The sequence below is a fragment of the Chiloscyllium punctatum genome, chromosome 44, assembly GCF_047496795.1.
Source record: "Chiloscyllium punctatum isolate Juve2018m chromosome 44, sChiPun1.3, whole genome shotgun sequence".
Classification (NCBI taxonomy): Eukaryota; Metazoa; Chordata; class Chondrichthyes; order Orectolobiformes; family Hemiscylliidae; genus Chiloscyllium; species Chiloscyllium punctatum.
This window is the reverse complement of record NC_092782.1, coordinates 60,115,321-60,137,445: the sequence shown is the minus strand read 5'-3', so window position 1 is coordinate 60,137,445 and position 22,125 is coordinate 60,115,321. Positions and strand designations below refer to the sequence as shown.

Here is a 22,125-nt window from a genome sequence, read left to right as displayed (position 1 = left end):
TTTCTCTCCAGCCAACTGCTCTTTATGGGAAAATGGAACGGGGTAGGCCTTTCTGCTCCCCCATTTAAGTAGGTCATGGTTGATCTCATTGTGTCTCCATATTTACACCTATCCCTGGATAACCACCCACCTCCCTTTGCTCACCCAGAATCTATCCATCTCAGCCTTACAAATATTCAAGGATCTTACACCCACCATCTTTTGAAGAAGAGAGAGTTCCAAAGATTCATGACCCTCAGAGCAAAAAAAGATGCAGCTTCTTCACTCCTTTAACTGGGCCACCCCTGATTGTGAAACACTGACCCTGTGTCCTTGATTCTCCCAAAAGAGGAAACATCCTCGCCATATCCACCTTGTTAAGATCTCTACACGTCTCAGTCAAGTTGTGTCTGACTGTTAATGACTTCAGATGATACAAGCATGTCTTGCTGAACCTTTCCTCCTCAGACAACTCTGTCATTCAAGGTGTTAATCAAATAAACCTTCTCTGACTCCACCTATATCTTTCTGTCAATAAGTAACCAATGCTGTGCACAGTTTCCCAGATATGTATACCCTGTGTATAACTGAAGCATAACCTCCTTTACTTTTGTAATCAATTCCCCTCCCGTAATAAATGCTAACATTCTATTATATTTCCTGATTGCTTGTACCTGCACACTATCATTTTGTGATGCCCAGACCCATCTGCATCCCAAAGCTTTATTTGTAGTTGATTATATTTTCGCTTTTCATATATTTTTAACTGATAACATCAACACTGTTTTATGTAGTTGGTACCCGCAATAAATAGAATTTCCAATATTGTGTTATAGTGGCATTACCAAATAGATACAAAACCCCATATTAGAGCACATGACCAAAAGCTTGGTCAAAGAGATAGGTTTTCAGGAGCATCTTAAAGAAGGAAAGCGAGGTGGAGGGCTCTAGGTAGGAAATTCCAGAGCTTGGCAACTGAGGCCATGTATGGTGGAGCCATTCCAATTGGGAATGCACTGGAGACCGGGATTAGAAAAATGTGGATATCTCCGAGGGTTGTAAGGATGGAGGACATTACAGACAATGAGAGGTGATAGCATGGAGGAAATAGAGAAATAAAAGGAGAATTTTAAAGTCATGATGTTCCTTGATGGGGAGCTGAAATGACCAATGTGTACAGTAAGTGATAGGTAAATAGGATCCTGGTGTGAATTTGGACATGGGCAATATGGTTTTGAATGAAATGACTGAGTAGGTCCTGCAGCCTCCATGTCGAGTTTCTTTAGCGCTCTCTGTTCTGACTTCTGATCTCCAACATCCACAGTAGATTCCTTCTATTAGAGTTTTGGACAGCCTCAACTTTACAAAGGGTGTAATGTTGGACAGCAGACTAGAACATGTTGGGATAGTCGGGACGAGAGGCTATAAAGGCATGAATGAGGGTTTCCATAGCAAATGAACTAAGGTGAGCAATATTGTGGACTGCCATGGTGATGTTTTTGTTATTATGTAGTTACATGGTCAGAATCGTATCTTGCCATCAAAGATAACACTGAGATTGTGAACAGTCTGGTTTATTCTCAGGTAGTTGTCAGGAAGAGGGACAGAGTTTGGAGTGGGAGCTGAAAATAATGGCTTCAGTGCTCCCAATTTTTAAGCAGAGTAGATTTCTGTTCCTCAAATACTGAATGGTGATAAACAGTTTGGTAACAACAGGGAAGTCAAGAAAGGTTGTGGTGAGGTAGAGGTGAATGGAGAGGATGTAGTGGGAGATGGACAATGTAAGTAAAGTTACAAGTTCAGGACTAAGGCCAGTGGATCCTTCCTGGGGAGTTTGGATCTGGGCTTGAGGAAAGGAGGGACACAACACAGACTGGGATCAATCTGAGTGACAAAGAGATTCATGACCTCCTTGCACTCAGTGCCAAATGTGAGCGGGAAGGAGAAAGGTTTAAGAGACAGTTTACAGAAGAGACTGGAGTTATCTTTGAAGATCAGGATGATCATGGGTCAAGGAACAGTTTGAGTAGACGGCAGCCAGGACCTTACTGGGCCTCATGTGATGCTGCCAGATCCGAAACCAGATGTCCAAATCTTTCAAGTTTATGCCTCTTGGACCTTGGACTAAAAGGAGCAGGGATAAGGGCCATATGGGAGGAGTAGCTCAGTTTAATGGTTTTTCTTATCTCCTGTTTATACTTCCTTTTCTTCGTTGTGGTTCTGTTCGCCAAGCTGGGAATTTGTGTTGCAAATGTTTTGTCCCCTGTCTAGGAGACATCCTTAGTGCTTGGGAGCCTCCTGTGAAGCGCTTCTGTGCTGTTTCCTCCAGCATTTATAGTGGCCTGTCTCTGCCGCTTCCGGTTGTCAGTTCGAGCTGTCCACTGTAGTGGCCGGTATATTGGGTCCAGGTCGATGTGTTTGTTGATAGAGTCTGTGGATGAGTGCCATGCCTCTAGGAATTCCCTGGCTGTTCTCTGTTTGGCTTGCCCTATAATGGTAGTGTTGTCCCAGTCAAATTCATGTTGCTTGTCATCTGTGTGTGTGGCTACTAAGGATAGCTGGTCATGTCGTTTCGTGGCTAGTTGGTGTTCATGGATACGGATCGTTAGCTGTCTTCCTGTTTGTCCGATGTAGTGTTTTGTGCAGTCCTTGCATGGGATTTTGTACACTACATTGGTTTTGCTTCATCCAAATATCTGACCCAGAGTTTGGGTTGAATTTGCGGTAAGACTGTTTGTTCTAACTTTTGCATTACTGCTTCTGCTATTAGTCCAGAGATCGGTGAGCCCATGGGTGTTCCGTTGATTTGTTCGTATATCTGGTTGTTGAATGTGAAGTGTGTTGTGAGGCACAAGTCCAGCAAAACCAACGTAGTGTACAAAATCCCATGCAAGGACTGCACAAAACACTACATCGGACAAACAGGAAGACAGCTAACGATCCGTATCCATGAACACTAACTAGCCACGAAACGACACGATCAGCTATCCTTAGTAGCCACACACACAGATGACAAGCAACATGAATTCGACTGGGACAACACTACCATTATAGGGCAAGCCAAACAGAGAACAGCCAGGGAATTCCTAGAGGCGTGGCACTCATCCAAAGACTCTATCAACAAACACATCGACCTGGACCCAATATACCGGCCACTACAGTGGACAGCTGGAACTGACAACCGGAAGCGGCAGAGACAGACCACTATAAATGCCGGATGAAACAGCACAGAAGCGCTTCACAGGAGGCTCCCAAGCACTGAGGATGTCACCTAGACAGGGGACGAAACGTTTGCAAGACAAATTCCCAGCTCGGTGAACAGAACCACAACAACGAGCACCCGAGCTACAAATCTTCTCCCAAACGTTTCCTTTTCTTCCTCCACACCACCCCCCACACCACCCCCCACACCACCCCCCACACCTCCCCCCAAACCACTGCCAAACAGCAGGAGTGCTTACTTCTCACCAGCACCATGCTGTGTGCGTGGAGGTGTAGGACACAGTGAAGAAATATCGTGTGCAGAAAATGTGATTCGTCCACCACCAGGAAGAATAAACACCGGAGTGGCCAGTGACAAACAGTGACCCATTCCTTAAGGGCAAATCTAATGGTTTTATTGATGGGTTAGATCATTGTAGTTGGCGATGAGGGGCAATGGAGCCAATCAGGAAACGTTATGATGAATAGCAGGATAAAGACTAGTCAATTAGAAATGCTGAGCCAAAACGAGTGGTGCTGGAAAAGCACAGCCAGTCAGGCAGCATCAGAGGAGCAGGACTGTTGATGTTTTGATCATAAACTTTTCATCAGGAATGTGAAGATTCCTGATGAAGAGCTTATGTTCGAAACATTGACTCTGCTGCTCCTCGGATGCTGCCTGACTGGCTGTGCTTTTCCAGCACCACATGTTGTGACTCTGATCTCCAGCATCTGCAGTTCTCACTTTCCCCTTCCAATTAGAAGTGCTGCTGTGAGTGTCCAGGGGTATAACTTTCCAGAGAAGAATACAGAAGGAAGTAGGGTTGGGGAAATGAAGGACACTGTCGATAAGGAGTGATCCAAGGAAACATGCAGCATTGATCTTCTCCGTTATTGAGAGCTATTTTAATCAATCTGTTTCAGCACCGGTCAGGTGGGAACTGGACCCAGACTTCTATCCCAAAAAGCTTGGGGCGCTATCACAGTGCCACTGTTACTGATACATTGGGACTTGTGGGATCATATGAGCTGACAAAATCAACTAGTGCTTTTGCAGCAATCTATATTCTCCCCTGGTCATTTGTCAACAGCACTTGTTAACCTTGTCATAAGGATTTAGCCGAGTGACAATCTGAGCAGGTCTTTGTACCACCTGAGTGATTTTGAATGGCAGGCAATGCAGAACAGTCCAGATTCTGTGGATTTGTCAGCGTTTACTGTTGAGGCTTGATCTCTGTGAGTTTAGAATTCTAGACATTGCTTTTCAGATTTGAAAATGGCAACACATTAGACTTTTACACATTTCCATATACAACATGTTCAAGTGTCAAAGTTGTGTCGAGACAGTGATGTTGGAAAAACACAGCAGGTCAGGCAGCATCCGAGGAGCAGGTGAATCGACGTTTCGGGCATAAGCCCTTCATCAGGAATTCTGCAGTCCTCACCTTCTCCTCCCTGTCAAAGTTGTGTTCCTAGGCATTCACTGGCAAAGAGCTCGAAGATATTTATTCCACTTCTTAAAAAACTGATTCATGGGGCGTGAGCTGAGGTCAACGTTTACTGTCCATCCTCTAATCAGAGTCAGTGGTGGTGAGACACCTTCTTGAATTGCTGCTATCCATCTGTAAGTAGACCCACAGCATTGTTCCTCCATCCATCGGATCCTGAACAGGCTGAATGGAAGGTACACATCTTGTCTGGCATGTGGATCCAACTTGTCCTAAGATCTCACCAAATTGGCACGAGGCAAAATTCCCACATGCTAAATGTGAAAGAACATGTCTCTCCAGAACATGTCTTCAAGCTATGGCAAGATATCAGGATAAGGGACATTAGTCCTGTTCGCCGAGCTGGGAATTTGTCTTGCAAACGTTTCGTCCCCTGTCTAGGTGACATCCTCAGTGCTTGGGAGTCTCCTGTGAAGCGCTTCTGTGCTGTTTCCTCCGGCATTTATAGTGGCCTGTCTCTGCCGCTTCCGGTTGTCAGTTCGAGCTGTCCGCTGTAGTGGCCGGTATATTGGGTCCAGGCCGATGTGTTTGTTGATAGAGTCTGTGGATGAGTGCCATGCCTCTAGGAATTCCCTGGCTGTTCTCTGTTTGGCTTGCTCTATAATGGTAGTGTTGTCCCAGTCGAATTCATGTTGCTTATCATCTGTGTGTGTGGCTACTAAGGATAGCTGATCATGTCGTTTCGTGGCTAGTTGGTGTTCGTGTATACGGATCGTTAACTGTCTTCCTGTTTGTCCGATGTAGTGTTTTCTGCAATCCTTGCATGGGATTTTGTACACTACATTAGTTTTGCTCATGCTAGGTATCGGGTCCTTCGTTCTGGTGAGTTGTTGTCTGAGCGTGGCTGTTGGTTTGTGTGCTGTTATGAGTTCTAGTGGTCGCAGTAGTCTGGACATTAGTCCATTTAGAAGACAGCTCACTTACTGTGGTAAATGGATTGTAGGCATCTGTCACTGCAGGAGTATCATTGTGTTAAATGACTTACCTCAAACTAGATTTTTAATAAAGGTGAGCATACTTTTTATTTAAATCATGGGATGTAGGCATTTCTGGTGAGTCAATTATTGTACATCCCAGACAGCAGTTGCTGTGAGTGTGGAGTCACATGTAAGCCAGACCAGGTAAGGATGATAGTTTCCTTCCCTACAGGGCATTACTGAACCTGATGAGTTTTTGTAACAATCAACAGTGGTTACCTGTTTACCCCAGATCTTTAGCAAATTGAAATTTCAAAACCCATTTCACCAGAGCGATAGCCTGGGCTTCTGTATTACTAGGAGATAACAGGGACTGCAGATGCTGGAGATCAGAGTCAAAAAGGTTTGGCACTGGAAAAGCACAGCAGGCCAGGGAGAGTCCGAGGAGCAGGAGAGTTGATGTTTCAGGTATAAGCCCTTCCTCAGAAATGTTGGGGAGGAAGGGGGCTGACAGATGGCGACATGGTGGCTCAATGGTTAATATTGCTGTCTCACAGCACCAGGGACCCGGGTTCGATTCCCCTCTTGGGCAACTGTGTGGAGTTTGCACATTCTCCCTGTGTCTGTGTGGGTTTCCTTTGGATGCTCTGGTTTCCTACCATAGTCCAAAGATGTGCAGATCAGATGAATTGGCCATGCTAAATTGCCCACACTGTTAGGTGCTTTAGTCAGGGATGAACATAGGGTAGGGGAATGGGTCTGGGTGAGTTGCTCTTTGGAGGGTCAGTGTGGACTTGTTGGGCCAAAGGGCCTGTTTCCATACTGTAGGTAATCTAATCAGATGAATAGGTCGGGGGAGGGGGCGACATAGCTGGGAAGGTGATAGGTAGATGCCCTCCTATTTATCTCTCAGCCCACTTCCCCAACCCCTCATTCCTGATGAAGGGCTTATGCCCGAAACATCAATTCTCCTGCTCCTCGGATGCCGCCTGAACTGCTGCGTTTTTCTGGATTACTAGCCAAGTGACACTACCAGTACATTCCTGTCTCCCTCAAAGCGAAGCTAAACCCAGTCTCAATGACCAGGATGTGACCTGAGGTTTGACGTTATTGGCCTTGTCTGGATCTGTGACAGCGACAGCTTTATCAGCCATTTTGGTGTTGAAGGTAATCACTCCTTTATTCAAATCCCTTTTGGAAGTTTCTATTGAATCTGTTTCACAGAATCACTGAAGACGCTTCGTGTCTGCACCATCAAATAGATATGAAGACACGTTTTATCGCAGATGACCAAAAGCTTGGTCAAAGAGCATCTTAAAGAAGGAAAGTGAGGTGAAGAGCTCTAGGCAAAAAATTCTAGAGCTCGGGGCTGAAGTAATTCCAATTGGCAATGCAGTAGAGAACAGGATTAGAAGAATGCAGATATCTCTGAGGGTTGTAAGGATGGGGGACAGAGAATGGAGGAAGCAGAGAATTTCAAAATGTTGCTTGATGGGACAAGTCAAACAAGCATCATTCCCCAATGCCAATCTCCAGCCTCTTCCCCAAAATCTTACACACTATTTCTACCCAAATCAAAAACTGAAATTGCTGGAAATGCTCAGCAGGTCTGGCAGCATCTGTGAAGAGAAATCAGAGTTAACGTTTCAGGTCCAATGACCCTTCCTCTGTTTTCTGACTTAACGTTAACTCTGATTTCTCCCCACAGATGCTGCCAGACCTGCTGAGTTTTTCCAGCAATTTCTGTTTTAGTTTCTGATTTCCAGCATCCGCAGTTCATTCACTTTTTCTTTCTATCCAAATAACCATCCAATGCCCCATTGAATGCCTCATCTGAACCTGCCTCCCCTACATTTCCAATCAGAGCATTCCAAACCCTAACCACTTGGTAGGGGATAATGTTTTTTCTCACATTACTCTTGTTTTGCTTGCACATCACTTTGAATTGATGCCCCATCCATTCCTGATCCTTTTACAATCTTTACTTCAGGCAAAGTTACTCTATTCTGATGCAAACCTGATATTTAAACAGGATTGTGCTGTAATGCCAGTTTCAAACTTGAGCAAATTTCAACATTTTGGGAATTCTTCCTAATTTTCTAGAACATTACCAATGATGCAGAGTAAATACTTATAAAGCTCCTTTTCAGTGACATCCCCGCATTTTCAAAAAGTGCAATCTAACAACTGCAAAAACAAGCTAATAGCATGATACATCAGGCCCTCATTCTACACTGTAACAATTCTGTGCTTCTCTGTACAGTTTTTCATATTCAATCAGACTACAAAGCAAATTACTAAACTATCTGTGCAATTATCCATAGCCATGTTTATTTAAATTGCTTTGAACTTTGCAAATAGGCTTGGCACATTATCAGAGAATGTCATTTAGTATTTTTTTTAATAGTTTTAAATTTCTCATTTGTATACATAAGGAGTGCACTCTTGATATAATTGTAATCCATCTGTGGCAATGTACAATGTAATCACTTGACATTTTGTGGAGTATACATATTTGGTCAAGTGTGTATTCTGGACAGGCAGGAGCTACATAATATTGGATTAGTGGTGCTGGAAGAGCACAGCAGTTCAGGCAGCATCCAACGAGCAGCGAAATCGACGGGGCTTTTGCCCGAAACGTCGATTTCGCTGCTCGTTGGATGCTGCCTGAACTGCTGTGCTCTCCCAGCACCACTAATCCAGTATTTGGTTTTCAGCATCTGCAGTCATTGTTTTTACCTTAGGAGCTACATAATATCAATCTAACTCTCAAGGCGGCATCTCGGAATTGTTATGGCTCATCATGTCAGCCCTCAATGGTGGGGCTATCATCAATGTTGGCTCAGTGGTTAGCACTGCTGCCTCACAGCACCAGGGACCTGGGTTCAATTGCAGCCTTGGGGGACTGTCTATGGGGAGTGTGCACATACTCCATGTGGCTGTGTGTGTTTGCTCCGGTTTCCTCCCACAGTCTAAAGATGTGCAGGTTCGGTGAATTGGCCGTGGGAAATGTGGGGCAATGGGAATAGAGTGGGATGCTCTTTGGAGGGCTGACACTGACCTGATGAGCCGAATGGCCTCTCCCCTCACTGTACCGATTCTATGATGATCGCCCTGAACATGGATCACACACAAGGCTGACATTTTATGCCCATCACTTACCTGCCCTCAGCTGGAATCTCCCCAGTGAAGTGACGAGGGTCAGAGTTAGTGAGTGAATTAATTAATTAGCGATGGGGAGAGAGTCAATGTGAGAGGGAGGATCAGCCACATATTGGGCGCTGGAGCGAACTGTTCCTTCCATATTCTATTTTTACATCAGGTGGGAGGTGATAGTAGTGGTAGTGTCACAGAACTGGAGATCCAGGTTAATGCTCTTAGGAATGAACAAAGAGACCTTGGAGTGCAGGTTCATAGCTCCTTGAAAGTGGAGTCGCAGGTAGATAGGATAGTGAAGAAGGCATTTGGTATGCTTTCCTTTATTGGTCAGAGTATTGAATACAGGAGTTAGGAGGTCATGTTGCGGCTGTACAGGACATTGGTTAGGCCACTGTTGGAATATTGCGTGCAATTCTGGTCTCCTTCCTATCGGAAAGATATTGTGAAACTTGAAAGGGTTCAGAAAAGATTTACAAGGATGTTGCCAGGGTTGGAGGATTTCAGCTATAGGGAGAGGCTGAACAGGCTGGGGCTGTTTTCCCTGGAGCGTCGGAGGCTGATGGGTGATCTTATAGAGGTTTACAAAATTATGAGGGGCATGGATAGAGTAAATAGGCAAAGTCTTTTCCCTGGGGTCGGGGAGTTCAGAACTAGAAGGCATAGGTTTAGGGTGAGAGGGGAAAGATACAAAAGACACCTAAGGGGCAACTTTTTCACACAGAGGGTGGTACGTGTATGGAATGAGCTGCCAGAGGAAGTGGTGGAGGCTGGTACAATTGCAACATTTAAGAGTTAAAAATCACACAACACCAAGTTATAGTCCAACAGGTTTAATTGGAAGCACACTAGCTTTCGGAGCAACACTCCTTCACCAGGTGATAATGGAGAGCTCATTCCTAACACAGAATTTATAGCAAGAATTTACAGTGTGATGTAACTGAAATTATACATTGAAAAATTGATTGCCTGTTAAGCCTTTCATCTGTTAAAATACAGTGATAGTTTCACTTCTTTCATGTGTAAATCATAAAACCTTTTTCTTAAAACGTTGCATTCTCGGGTTAGCTGTTAACAATGGTGATAGCGAGACAATATGTTGAAGGTGTTGCCCCCGTGTTCTCTGTCTATGCCATGATGTTTAGATTGATTCTAATCTAAAAAGTGAGATAACGGAGTTTTACATAAATTCATGCAGTTTTTGAGCTCAGAGTTCTACATGAATGCATGCAGTTTTTGAGCAAAGTACAATGTAACCCTGCAAGTACAAATTCACCCCACAAAATATATGCGTGCATGTGGGTCTTTGTCTGTCTGTGTGTGTGTGTCTGTCTGGGTTGGGGGTTGTGAGTGTGAGAGAGTCTATGTGTGTGTGTGTAGTGAGTGCAGAGTGTCTTAAGTCTGTGAGGGGGTGCATGTGAGAGTGTGGGAGTGTGTGTGTCTGTAAGGGTGTGTGTGGGTGTCTGTGTGCGCGTCTGTGTGTATGTGTGTATAGGAGTGCCTGTGTGTGTGTGTGAGAGTGTGTGTGTGTGTGTGTGTGAGGAGTATCTGTGACTGTGTATAGTGCAATGGCGGTCTGCACAACAATCAACAGACAGGAGGGTTCCCTCCCAGTTGGGGAACACTTCAGTGGTCCAGGACATTCAGCCTCAGACTTTCGGGTGACCATCCTCCAAGGTGGACTTCAGGACAGGCAGCAGAGAAAAGTGGCAGAGCAGAGGCTGATAGCCAAGTTCGGTACCCATAGGGGGGGCCTCAACCAGGACCTTGGGTTCATGTCACATTACAGGTGATCAACATTGCACTACACACACACACACAGACACTCCTACACACACACTCTCTCACACACACAGGCACTCCTATACACACATACACACGGACACACACACACACAGACACTCCTACACACACACACACACATAGGCACTCCTATACACACATACACACAGACGCGCACACAGACACCCACACACACACCCTTACAGACACACACACTCCCACACTCACACATGCACCCCCTCACAGACTTAAGACACTCTGCACTCACTACACACACACACATACACTCTCTCACACTCACAACCCCCAATCCAGACAGACAGACACACACACACACACACACACACAGACAGACAGACAGACAAAGACCTACACGCACACATTTTTTGTGGGGTGAATGTGTACTTTCAGGGTTACATTGTATTTGCTCAAAAACTGCATGAATCCATGTAGAACTCTGAGCTCAAAAACTGCATGAATTTATGTAAAACTCCGTTATCTCACTTTTTAGATTAGAATCAATCTAAACATCATGGCATAGACAGAGAACACAGGGGGTCAACACCTTCAACATATTGTCTCGCTATCACCATTGTTAACAGCTAACACGAGAATGCAACGTTTTAAGAAAAAGGTTTTGTGATTTACACATGAAAGAAGTGAAACTATCACTGTATTCTAACAGATGAAAGGCTTAACAGGCAATCAATTTTTCAATGTATAATTTCAGTTACATCACACTGTAAATTCTTGCTATAAATTCTGTGTTAGGATTGAGCCCTCCATTATCACCTGATGAAGGAGCAACGCTCCGAAAGCTAGTGTGCTTTCAACTAAACCTGTTGGACTATAACCTGGTGTTGTGTTATTTTTAACTTTGTACACCCCAGTCCAACACCGGCATCTTCAAATCACCGGCATTTGGATGGGTGTATGAATAGGAAGGGTTTGGAGGGAAATGGGCCAGGTGCTGGCAGGTGGGACTAGATTGGGTTGGGATATCTGGTCGGCATGGACAGGTTGGACCGAAGGGTCTGTTTCCATATGTACATCCATATGACTCTATGACCTAGGACCCCTGTTCCATTCTCTGTTCTGAAGCAGGGTCACTGGACTCAAAAAAAAATTAACTCTGTTTCACTCTCCACAGATGGTCCCAGATCTACTGAGTTTCTCCAGCAATTTCTGTTTTTATTTAAGATTCCCAGCATTCATTGTTTTTTGTTCAAATCTCCCCCATCCCCTCCCATGGTTAGACTGCACTTGGAATACTGCGTCCAGTTCTGGTTGCCCTATTATAGGAAAGATGTGGATGCTTTGGAGAGGGTTCAGAGGAGGTTTACCAGGATGCTGCCTGGACTGGAGGGCTTATTTTATGAAGAGACGTTGACTGAGCTCGGAAGTTTTTGCACTGGAGAAAAGGAGGAGGGGAGGGGACCTAATTGAGGCAAACAAGATAATGAGAGGCATAGATAGAGTCGATAGCCAGAGACTATTTCCCAGGGCAGAAATGACTAACACGAGGGGTCATAGTTTTAAGCTGGTTGGAGGAAAGTATAGAGGGGATGTCAGAGGCAGGTTCTTTACACAGAGAGTTGTGAGAGCATGGAATGCGTTGCCAGCAGCAGTTGTGGCGGCAGGGTCATTGGGGATATTTAAGAGACTCCTGGACATGCATATGGTCACAGAAATTTGAGGGGGCATACAATCTGGTTCACAATTAAGTTATTAACGGTCACCTTTAAACTACCTTTTAATTCCAGATTTTCTTTACTGAATTCAAAGTTCACCAGCTACTGTGGTGAGATTCAAGCTAACCTGTGCCTGTGGAATGTTATCCCAGTATTTGAATACCTCCCCTTAGTAATATAGTGACTGTGGAATGGCTGTTAGGGTTTGGAGGGGCACTAATAATTCTACTTTTCATCAATAACTGATAGTGGTCAGCATTTAGAATGATGTAATATTGCTAGATATAGGAGCTACTTGTAATACCTTTCATGACTGGCTAAGCTGAAATCGTATTAGTTCAAACCATGCGCCGCCTTGCTCTTTTGTTCCATAGTGTATTTAACCAAGTACAAATTGCAATCGATTAGAGTCTGAGTAATGTAACTTTAGATTTGTACGTACTTATAATCTTCCCCAAAACTACATTCGCCCCATTTGAAGGATTTGTGGGAAAGATTCATTACCATCCTTTTTAAGCTCCTGGAATTGTGGTCTGTTTCTATGCTTTGCAGCTAGTAATTCTAACCCACTCACTACAGTGTGTGGAAAATTGCAGCAAGAGAGTGGAGAACCAACAGTCTCTGACCCTTGTCTGGAATAATTCTCTGGGCTGTTAATATGTTGAGCCTTCTCGGGTGGATAGAGCTTGTAAGAAGGCCTATGGTGTATTGGCGTTCATTAGCAGAGGGATTGAATTCAAGAGTCGTGAAGTGATGTTGCAGCTGTACAGGACCTTGGTAAGGCCACATTTGGAGTACTGTGTGCAGTTCTGGTCGCCTTGCTTTAGGAAAGATGTGGAAGCTTTGGAGAAGGTGCAGAGAAGATTTACCAGGATGTTGCCTGGAATGGAGAATAGGTCGTACAAGGAGAGGTTGAGAGTGCTAGGCCTTTTCTCATTGGAACGGCGAAGGACGAGGGGTGACTTGATAGAGGTTTATAAGATCTGGGGAATAGATAGAGTAGACAGTCAGAGACTTTTTCCCCGGGTACAACAGAGTGTTACAAAGGGACATAAATTTAAGGTGAAGGGTGGAAGGTATAGGGGGGGATGTCAGGGGTAGATTCTTTACCCAGAGAGTGGTGGGGGCATGGAATGTGCTGCCTGTGGGAGTGGCGCTGCCTGTGGGAGTGGCAGAGTCAGAATCATTGGCGACCTTTAAGCGGCAATTGCATAGGTACATGGATGGGTGCTGAAGCTAGGACAAATGTTCGGCACAACATCGTGGGCTGAAGGGCCTGTCCTATGCTGTATTGTTCTATGTTCTCTATGTTCTATGTCAGATGGTGGAGTTTGAATTCTTTTAAAATCTAGATTTAAGAACCATTGACAACTGGGGGAGAAATAATCTCATGGTATTATCACTGGACTGTTAATCCAGAGACTCAGGTAATGTTCTGGGGACCCAGGTCTGAATCCTACCATGAGGAGAAAGTGAGGACTGCAGATGCTGGAGATCAGAGCTGAAAAATGTGTTGCTGGAAAAGCGCAGCAGGTCAGGCAACATCCAAGGAGCAGGAGAATCGACGTTTCGGGCATAAGCCCGTCTTCAGGAATGAGGAAGGTGTGCCAAGCAGGCTAAGATAAAAGGTAGGGAGGAGGGACTTGGGGGAGGGGCGTTGGGAATGTGATAGATGGAAGGAGGTTAAGGTGAGGGTGATAGGCCGGAGTGGGGGTGGGGGCGGAGAGGTCGGGAAGAAGATTGCAGGTCAAGAAGGCGGTGCTGAGTCCAAGGGTTGGGACTGAGATAAGGTGGGGGGAGGGGAAATGAGGAAGCTGGAGAAATCTGCATTCATCCCTTGTGGTTGGAGGGTTCCTAGGCAGAAGCTGAAGCGCTCTTCCTCTCGGCGTCGTGTTGCCATGGTCTGGCCATGGAGGAGGCCAAGGACCTGCATGTCCTTGGCGGAGTGGGAGGGGGAGTTAAAGTGTTCAGCCACGGGGCGGTTGGGTTGGTTGGTGTGGGTGTACCAGAGGTGTTCTCTGAAACGTTCTGCAAGTAGGCGGCCTGTCTCCCCAATGTAGAGGAGGCCAAATTGGGTGCAGCGGATGCAGGTAAATGATGTGTGTTGAAGTGCAGATGAATTTGTGGCCGATATGGAAGGATCCCTTGGGGCCTTGGAGGGAAGTGAGGGGGGAGGTGTGGGCACAAGTTTTGCATTTCTTGCGGTTGCAGGGGAAGGTGCCGTTGCAGGGGAAGGTGTCGGGAGTGCTCATGCTCATTTGTCTCCCCAGATGCATTATTCTCACGTTATCCCCATCTCCCCGAATGCCATTGGTAACAAGAAATTTATCAATCTTTATCTTGAATTCACTTGAGGACTATGTTTGCCTAGCCCTCTGAGTAGAGAATTCCAAAGATTCACTGAGTGAAGAGGTGCATGATCCTCCTGTCAGTGTGAAGTGACTAACCTGTTATGTCGATGTGAAGATTTACATGTCCAATTTGACATTATGCTATTTGACGTAGGTAGAGTCATACAGTCAGCGACGTACAGCGTGGAAACAGACCCTTTGGTCCAACCCGTCCATGCTGACCAGATAGCCTCACCAAATCTAGTCCCATTTTCCACCACTTGGCCCATATCCCTCTAAACCCTTCCTATTCATATACCCATCCAGTGGCCGTTAAATGTTGCAATTGTACCAGCCTCCACCACTTCCTCTGGCAGGTCATTTGACACCGCACCACCCTCTGTGTGAAAAAGCTGCCCCTTAGGTCTCTTTTATATCTTTCCCCTCTCATCCTAAATCTATGCCGTCTTGTTCTGGACTCCCCGACCCCAGGGAAAAAACTTTGCCTATTTACTCTATCCATGCCCCTCATAATTTTGTAAACCTCTATAAGGTCACCCCTCAGCCTCCGATGCTCCAGGGAAAACAGCCCCAGCCTGTTCAGCCTCTCCCTGCAGCTCAAATCCTCCAACCCTGGCAACATCCTTGTAAATCTTTTCTGAACCCTTTCAAGTTTCACAACATCTTTCCGATAGGAAGGAGACCAGAATTGCATGCAATATTCCAACAGTGGCCTGACCAATGTTCTGTACAGCTGCAAGTCCTGTACTCAATACTCTGACCAATAAAGAAAAGAATACCAAACACCTTCTTCACTATCCTATCTACCTGTGACTCCAATTTCAAGGAGCTATGAACCTGCACTCCAAGGTCTCTTTGTTCAGCAACGTTCCCTAGGACCTTATACACTTAATGGTAAGTCCTGCTAAGATTTGCTTTCCCAAAATGCAGCATCTCGCATTTATCTAAATTAAACTCCATCTGCCACTCCTCAGCCCATGAGCCCATCTGATCAAGATCCTATTGTAATCTGAGGTAACCTTCTTTGCTGTCCACTACACTTCCAATTTTGGTGTCATCTGCAAACTTACTAACTGTACCTCTTATGCTCACATCCACATCATTTATATAAATGAGGAAAAGGAGAGGACCCAGCACCGATCCTTGTGACACTCCACTGGTCACAGGCCTTCAGTCTGAAAATCAATCATCACCACCACCCTCTCTCTTCTGCCTATGAGCCAGTTCTGTATCTAAATGGCTAGTTCCCCCTGTATTCCATGAGATCTAACCTTGCTAATCAGTCTCCCATGGGAACCTTGTCGAACGCCTTACTGAAGTCCATATAGATCACATCTACTGCTCTGCCCTCATCAATCTTCTTTGTTACTTCTTCAAAAAACTCAATCAAGTTTGTGAGACGTGATTTCCCATGCACAAAGCCATGTTGACTCTCCCGAATCAGTCCTTGCCTTTCCAAATACATGTACATCCTGTCCCTCAGACTTTGTCACTTCTTCAAAAGAGTCCATCAAGTTTGTGAGACGTGATCTCCCACGCGCAAAGCCATGTTGACTATTCCCAATCAGTCCTTGCCTTTCCAAATATTTGTAGATCCTCTCTCTAGTGAACTTACAAATATTGATGTCGAGAGTGTGGTGCTGGAAAAGCATAGCCTGTCAGGCAGCATCCGAGGAACAGGAGAATTGATATTTTGGGCATAAGCTGTTCATCATATTGATGCTTCTACTACTCGCTTTAAACAAGTAACACTGTGTCCAATCCATTATGGCCAAGTCACACAGTGGGTAGTTGGTAATGAAAGCAGCCCCAACTCTCAGCAAGTGACACTTAGGATCATGCTAAGCAACAAAATGTACTTTTAACATTTATGGCTTCACGGATCCCATTGCATCTATGCTCTGCAGGTACTTGTGGATTACGTTCTCCAGTCATCAGCCATGACTCAATGGTACAGCCAATAGCCACCTACGTAATTTGGCATCTCTGCTGCAAATGCTGAACAGATGTTATTTGGGTAGAATGTATGAGTCATGTTTCAAGCTCTGTGGTTTGTGATACATCTGTAATGATGCTTGCTGCTTCATTAGCACCCCAACCCCCATATATATTTTCAAAAGAAAAGAGATTTTCATAGGCATCTGTTGGCCCAGCCTTCAAACTGTTGCCCCAATGTCCAGAAAGCTGGATACTCTCAAGCCCCACATTAGAGATCAAAACACCACAGTCTAAATGCCTTCAGTGAGGACTGAGGGAGTGCTGCACCATCAGAGTGCTGTTTATTATTTAGCTGACCTCTCAGTGGTATGACCCACAGCACTGTATAAAACTTTGGTTAGGCTGCAGCTAGGGTATTGTGTACACATCCAGACCCACATTATAAGTACAGTGATTGCAACAAGGTCAGCCAGTTGGACATCGCTGAATATGAGTTCCCTGATTGGAGCTGTTAATCTGGTCCAATCAGGGAGCCCTGGGTGACAGGTTAAAAAGGGTGAGTGTCAGAGATACTGACACTCTGGTACCTAGCTCTGAATGAGACAGTACTAAAGTCAAGGACGGTTTGTGTTTAAAGGAAGTGTGATTCAGTGATGGGACACCAGTCTCTGTGGAATTATTTCAATGGGAGAGAGTTTGGCACGGGAGAGGGTGCAGAGGAGATTCACCAGGATGTTGCCTGGGCTGGAGAGTTTCAGCAAAGGAGAGGGATTGGACAGATTGGGATTGTTTTCCTTAGAGCATGGGAGACTGATTAATATGACGAGGGTCATAGATAGGAAGAAACATTCCTCCTGGTTAGAGAGATCAATGACCCCAGGGGGCAGAGATTATGGGGAAGGGACAGGAGGTTTGGAGGGGGATATGAGGAAACATGTTTCATCCAGAGGTGGGTGGGAATGTGGGAACTGACTGCCTGTAAAGGTGGCATGGACAGACACCCTCATCACATTCAAGAAATATTTAGATGTGCATTTGCATTGCCAAAGCATACAAGTGCTAGAATACGGGATCAGAATAGTTGGGTAGCTGTTTTTGACTGGCACAGATTCAATGGGCTGAAGGGTCTTTTTCTGTGCAGTAGACCTCTCTGACTCTATTACACTGTATGACAACAATAGCTGCCTCAAGACTAGTTTGAACAAATCCTAAAAGCAGAGACCGAGGACCAGGAGGAGGCCATTCGGTCCTCTAAGCCTGCTCTTCCTTTCAATATGTCATGGCTGATCACCCAACTCAGTCCCTGCTCCTGCTTTCTCCCCAAAGCCTTTGATCCCCTTTGCCCTAACAATCTATCTCCTTCTTGAAAACATTCATTGGCAAAAAGAAGCTTCTCTTTTGCAATGACCTTCAAAGTTACAAGTTGTGTGGTTTGATCACTGCGAGTGAGACTTCATGCTTGGCATATATCATGCCGCACAAAAGTTAGACAGACATTGATTGCTGTTCTGTTGAAACCAGGAGTGTGGCTCTTTGTCAAGAAATGTTTCATGACCTTGCTCCCTCCTCCTGCTATTGGGCAGCTGCTGGGGAAGTGAATAGTCCATTAACATGGGACATTGGCCGTCCAGAATAAAGTGGCCGAAAGACATTGGACTGCAAGTCTTCTGCATTTTGCCCACATTATCTTTTCTCAATGGTAAGCATGCACCACTTTAGGCTGGTCAGATCATGTGGTATATAGCACCTTAGGTTATGTGAAAGGTACTTACCATTATTTTAATCCGACTGGCTTTTGAATATTAAGCAGAAATGGTTTCATGCTCCAAGCGTTATTGTAAAATGCAGTTTAAGGCCTTCATTGTGTTTATTGAATACCATCAGCTCAACAAAGATTTGGAGGGTCTCAATTGATCCCGAGACTATGTGGTCTTAGCAAATCGTACCTGCAACACTGCAGGCATGGTACAATTCATGGCCAAGGTCCGCAGAGTACAGAGATTAAAAGTTAGAAAGTTGCTGTCTCATCTCCTCTCAGAGTTACAGAAAGCGAATGGATATTAGAGAGGAATTAGCTGTCATGTTTCTTGTCATTCAGCCAATGCTCAATCGGTCTGTGGTCAAGGATCAAAGATGTATGCCACAAATCAAAACCTTCAAATAAGGAGGGCACATCATAAAACAGGTAAAACAAGCGATACAACAGGGGAGCCAATGGCCTAGTGGCATCACCGCTGTACTGTTAGTCCAGAGACCCAACGAATGTTCTGGGGACCTGCGTTCAAATCCTAGTACAGTAGGTGATGGAGTTTGAATTCAATTTAAAAAAATGGAATTAATGATGACCATGAGTCAATTATCACGGAAAAGACCAAATCACAGAAGAAGAAATTAGGCCATTTGGCCCATTGAGTCTGCTCTGCTATTCAAGAACAAAGGGAAATTACAGGAACAGGCCCTTCAGCCCTCCAAACCTACGCCAATCCAGATCCTGTATCTAAACGTGTTGCCTATTTTCTAAGGTCTGTATCCCTCTGCTCCCTGGCCATTCATGTATCTGTCTAGATGCATCTTAAATGATGCTATCATGCCCACCTCTACCACCTCCATTGGCAACATGTTCCAGGCACCCACCAACCTCTGCGTAAAGAACTTTCCATGCATATCTCCCCGAAACTTTTTCTGTCTCACCTTGAACCCATGACCCCTCGTAATTGAGATCCCCACTCTGAGAAAAAGCTCCTTGCTATCCATCCTGTCTACACCTCTCATGATTTTGTAGGCCTCAATCAGGTCCCCCCTCAACCTCCGTCTTTCTAACGAAAATAATCCTAATCTACTCAACATTTCCTCATAGCTAGCGCCCTCCATACCAGGCAACATCCTGGTGAACCTCCTCTGCACCCCCTCCAAAGCATCCACATCTTTTTGGTAATGTGGTGACCAAAACTGTGCGCAGTATTCCAAATCTAGTCAAATGAATTTATTGTAAATAAATCAATTTACAAGATACCATGTAAGAACGGTAAAAAACACTACATCGGACAAACAAGCAGGAAACTTGCTACCAGGATGCACGAACACCAACTGGCCACCAGGAGATATGACCCACTATCACTAGTTTCCATACATACAGACAAAGGACACCACCTTGACTGGGACAACACACACATCCTAGGACAGGTGAAACAAAGACAAGCACAAGAATTCTTAGAGACAACGCATTCTAACCAGAACTCCATCAATAAACACATTGACTTAGACACTATCTACCTTCCCTTGAAAAAAAGACATTACCCACCTTAAGAAACCAAGACCTATAAATAGAGAGACGGGACATACCACCAGCACTTCACCGGAGACTCTCACTGATGATGTTACCTAGCATGGTGAGGAAACATCTGAAAACAAGCCCTCAAGCTCAGTGAGCTAACTTACATACTTATCATCAACCCGAGCTACAAAATCGCTAACTCATTAAGAATCTCACCCATTTTCTCTGACTTCATGCATAACTTTCCTCCTTTGTCTTTTCTCTCGTTACCCTCTTGCACCTTATATAGGAATAAAAGGCTTTGGAGTTTTTCTTAACCCTGTCCATTAAGAATATCTCATGACCCCTTTTAGCCCTCTTAATTCTTCATTTCAGATTGGTTCTACTTTCTCGGTATTCTCTCAAAGCTTTGCTGGTTTTCAGTTGCCTAGACCTTATGTATATTTCATTTTGCCTCTTAGCCAGACTCACAACTTCACCTCCATCTGTGGTTCCCTAATCTTGCCACTTCTGTCCCTCATTTCACAGGGCCATGTCTGTCCTACACTCTAATAAACCTGTCTTTAAAAACCTCCCACATATCGAATGCGGATTTACCTTCAAACAGCTGCTCCCAATCTCCATTCCCCAGCACCTGCCGAATATTGGTATAGTTGGTCTTCCCCCAATTTAGCGTTCTGCCTTTAGGACCATGCTTGTCTTTGTATCCTAAAACTTATGGAGTTGTGATCACTATTCCCAAAGTAAATCCCTACTGAAACTTCAACCACCTGGCTGGGCTCATTTCCCAACACCAGGTTCAGTGATGGCCCTTTCCCGAGTTGGACTATTTACTGACTGCTCTAGAAAACCCTCCTGGATGCTCCTTACAAATTCTGCTCCATCTAGACTTCTAACACGAAGTGAATCCCAGTCAATGTTGGGAAAATTAAAACTCCCCATCACCACCACCCTGCTGCTCCGACATCTTTCCATAATCTGTTTACATATTTGTACTTCTATCTCATGCTTGCTGTTTTAAAGACTGATAGGGGATCTGATTGAAACGTATAGGATTATGAAAGGATTGGACACTCTGGCAGGAGGAAACATATTTCCGCTGATGGGGGAGTGCCGAACCAGAGGACACAACTTAAAAATACGGGGTAGACCATTTAGGACAGAGATGAGGAGAAACTACTTCACCCAGAGAGTGGTGGCTGTGTGGAATGCTCTGCCCCAGAGGGCAGTGGAGGCCCAGTCTCTGGATTCATTTAAGAAAGAATTGGATAGAGCTCTTAAAGATAGTGGAGTCAAGGGTATGGAGATAAGGCTGGAACAGGATACTGATTGGGAATGATCAGCCATGATCATATTGAATGGCGGTGTAGGCTCGAGGGGCTGAATGGCCTACTCCTGCATCTATTGTCTATTGTCTATTGTTTTGGAGGTCTGTAGTACAGCTCCATCATTGTTACTTCACCCTTCCTACTTCTAAGCTCTGTCAATATTGCCTCATTGCTCGAGTCCTCCCTTGTGATGTCCTTCAGCACAGCTCTGATATCCTCTCTTCAATTGTGGCTGATAAGTTTTTCAACTGTTTTCTCCCATAAGCTTTGATCCCCTTGACAATCAAGAATTCCTTTATCAAAGCCTCAATTAGCCCTGTCTCCAACACACAGTCAGCCAGTGCCATCCAGATCCTGGCTACTCTCTGCATGAATAAGATTTACAAGTCACCATTGCTTTCTTTGCAATTACCTGAAATGGGTGCCTTCTGATTCTTGACTCTTCTAACAATGGGAACAGGGAGAAATTGAGGACTGCAGATACTGGTGATCAGAGTCGTGAGTACAGTGCTGGGAAAGCACAACAGGTCAGGCAGCGTCCGAGGAGCAGGAGAATCAGCAATGCCTAATGGAGGGCTTATGTCTGAAAAGTCCATTCTCCAGCTCCTCGGATGCTGCCTGACCTGCTGTGCCCTTCCAGCACCCGACTCTCGACTCTAACAATGCAACAGTTTCAATCCATCAACTGTCACTCTAGGCATGCAGTGTGTTCAAAAAGGGGATGATGTGTGTCTTCATGACATTGAGATAGGAGTTTGAGTTCCACCAAGGCAGCTGGTGGAATTTAAATTCAATAAATAAGTAAACAAAGCTGGCTTCAATGATGGAAACCATCATCAATTGATGTAAAAAAAACCCATCTGGTTTTCAAATGTCCTGGAGGGGAAATCTGCCGTCCTTAACCACATGTGATTGCAGACCAACAGCAGAGTGGATGACTCCTAGCTCCCTCAGGGCAGTTAGAACTGGGCAACAAATGTTGACCTTGTCAGCAATACCC

At 45.0% G+C, this 22,125-nt stretch overlaps 1 protein-coding gene across 2 annotated transcripts in view; it reads right to left on the bottom strand.

The window, feature by feature from the left end:
* camk1da (calcium/calmodulin-dependent protein kinase 1Da) overlaps positions 1 to 22,125 on the bottom strand; it is a 433,544-nt gene that overhangs the window by 163,980 nt on the left and 247,439 nt on the right. The gene's annotated exons all lie outside the window — the stretch shown is intronic.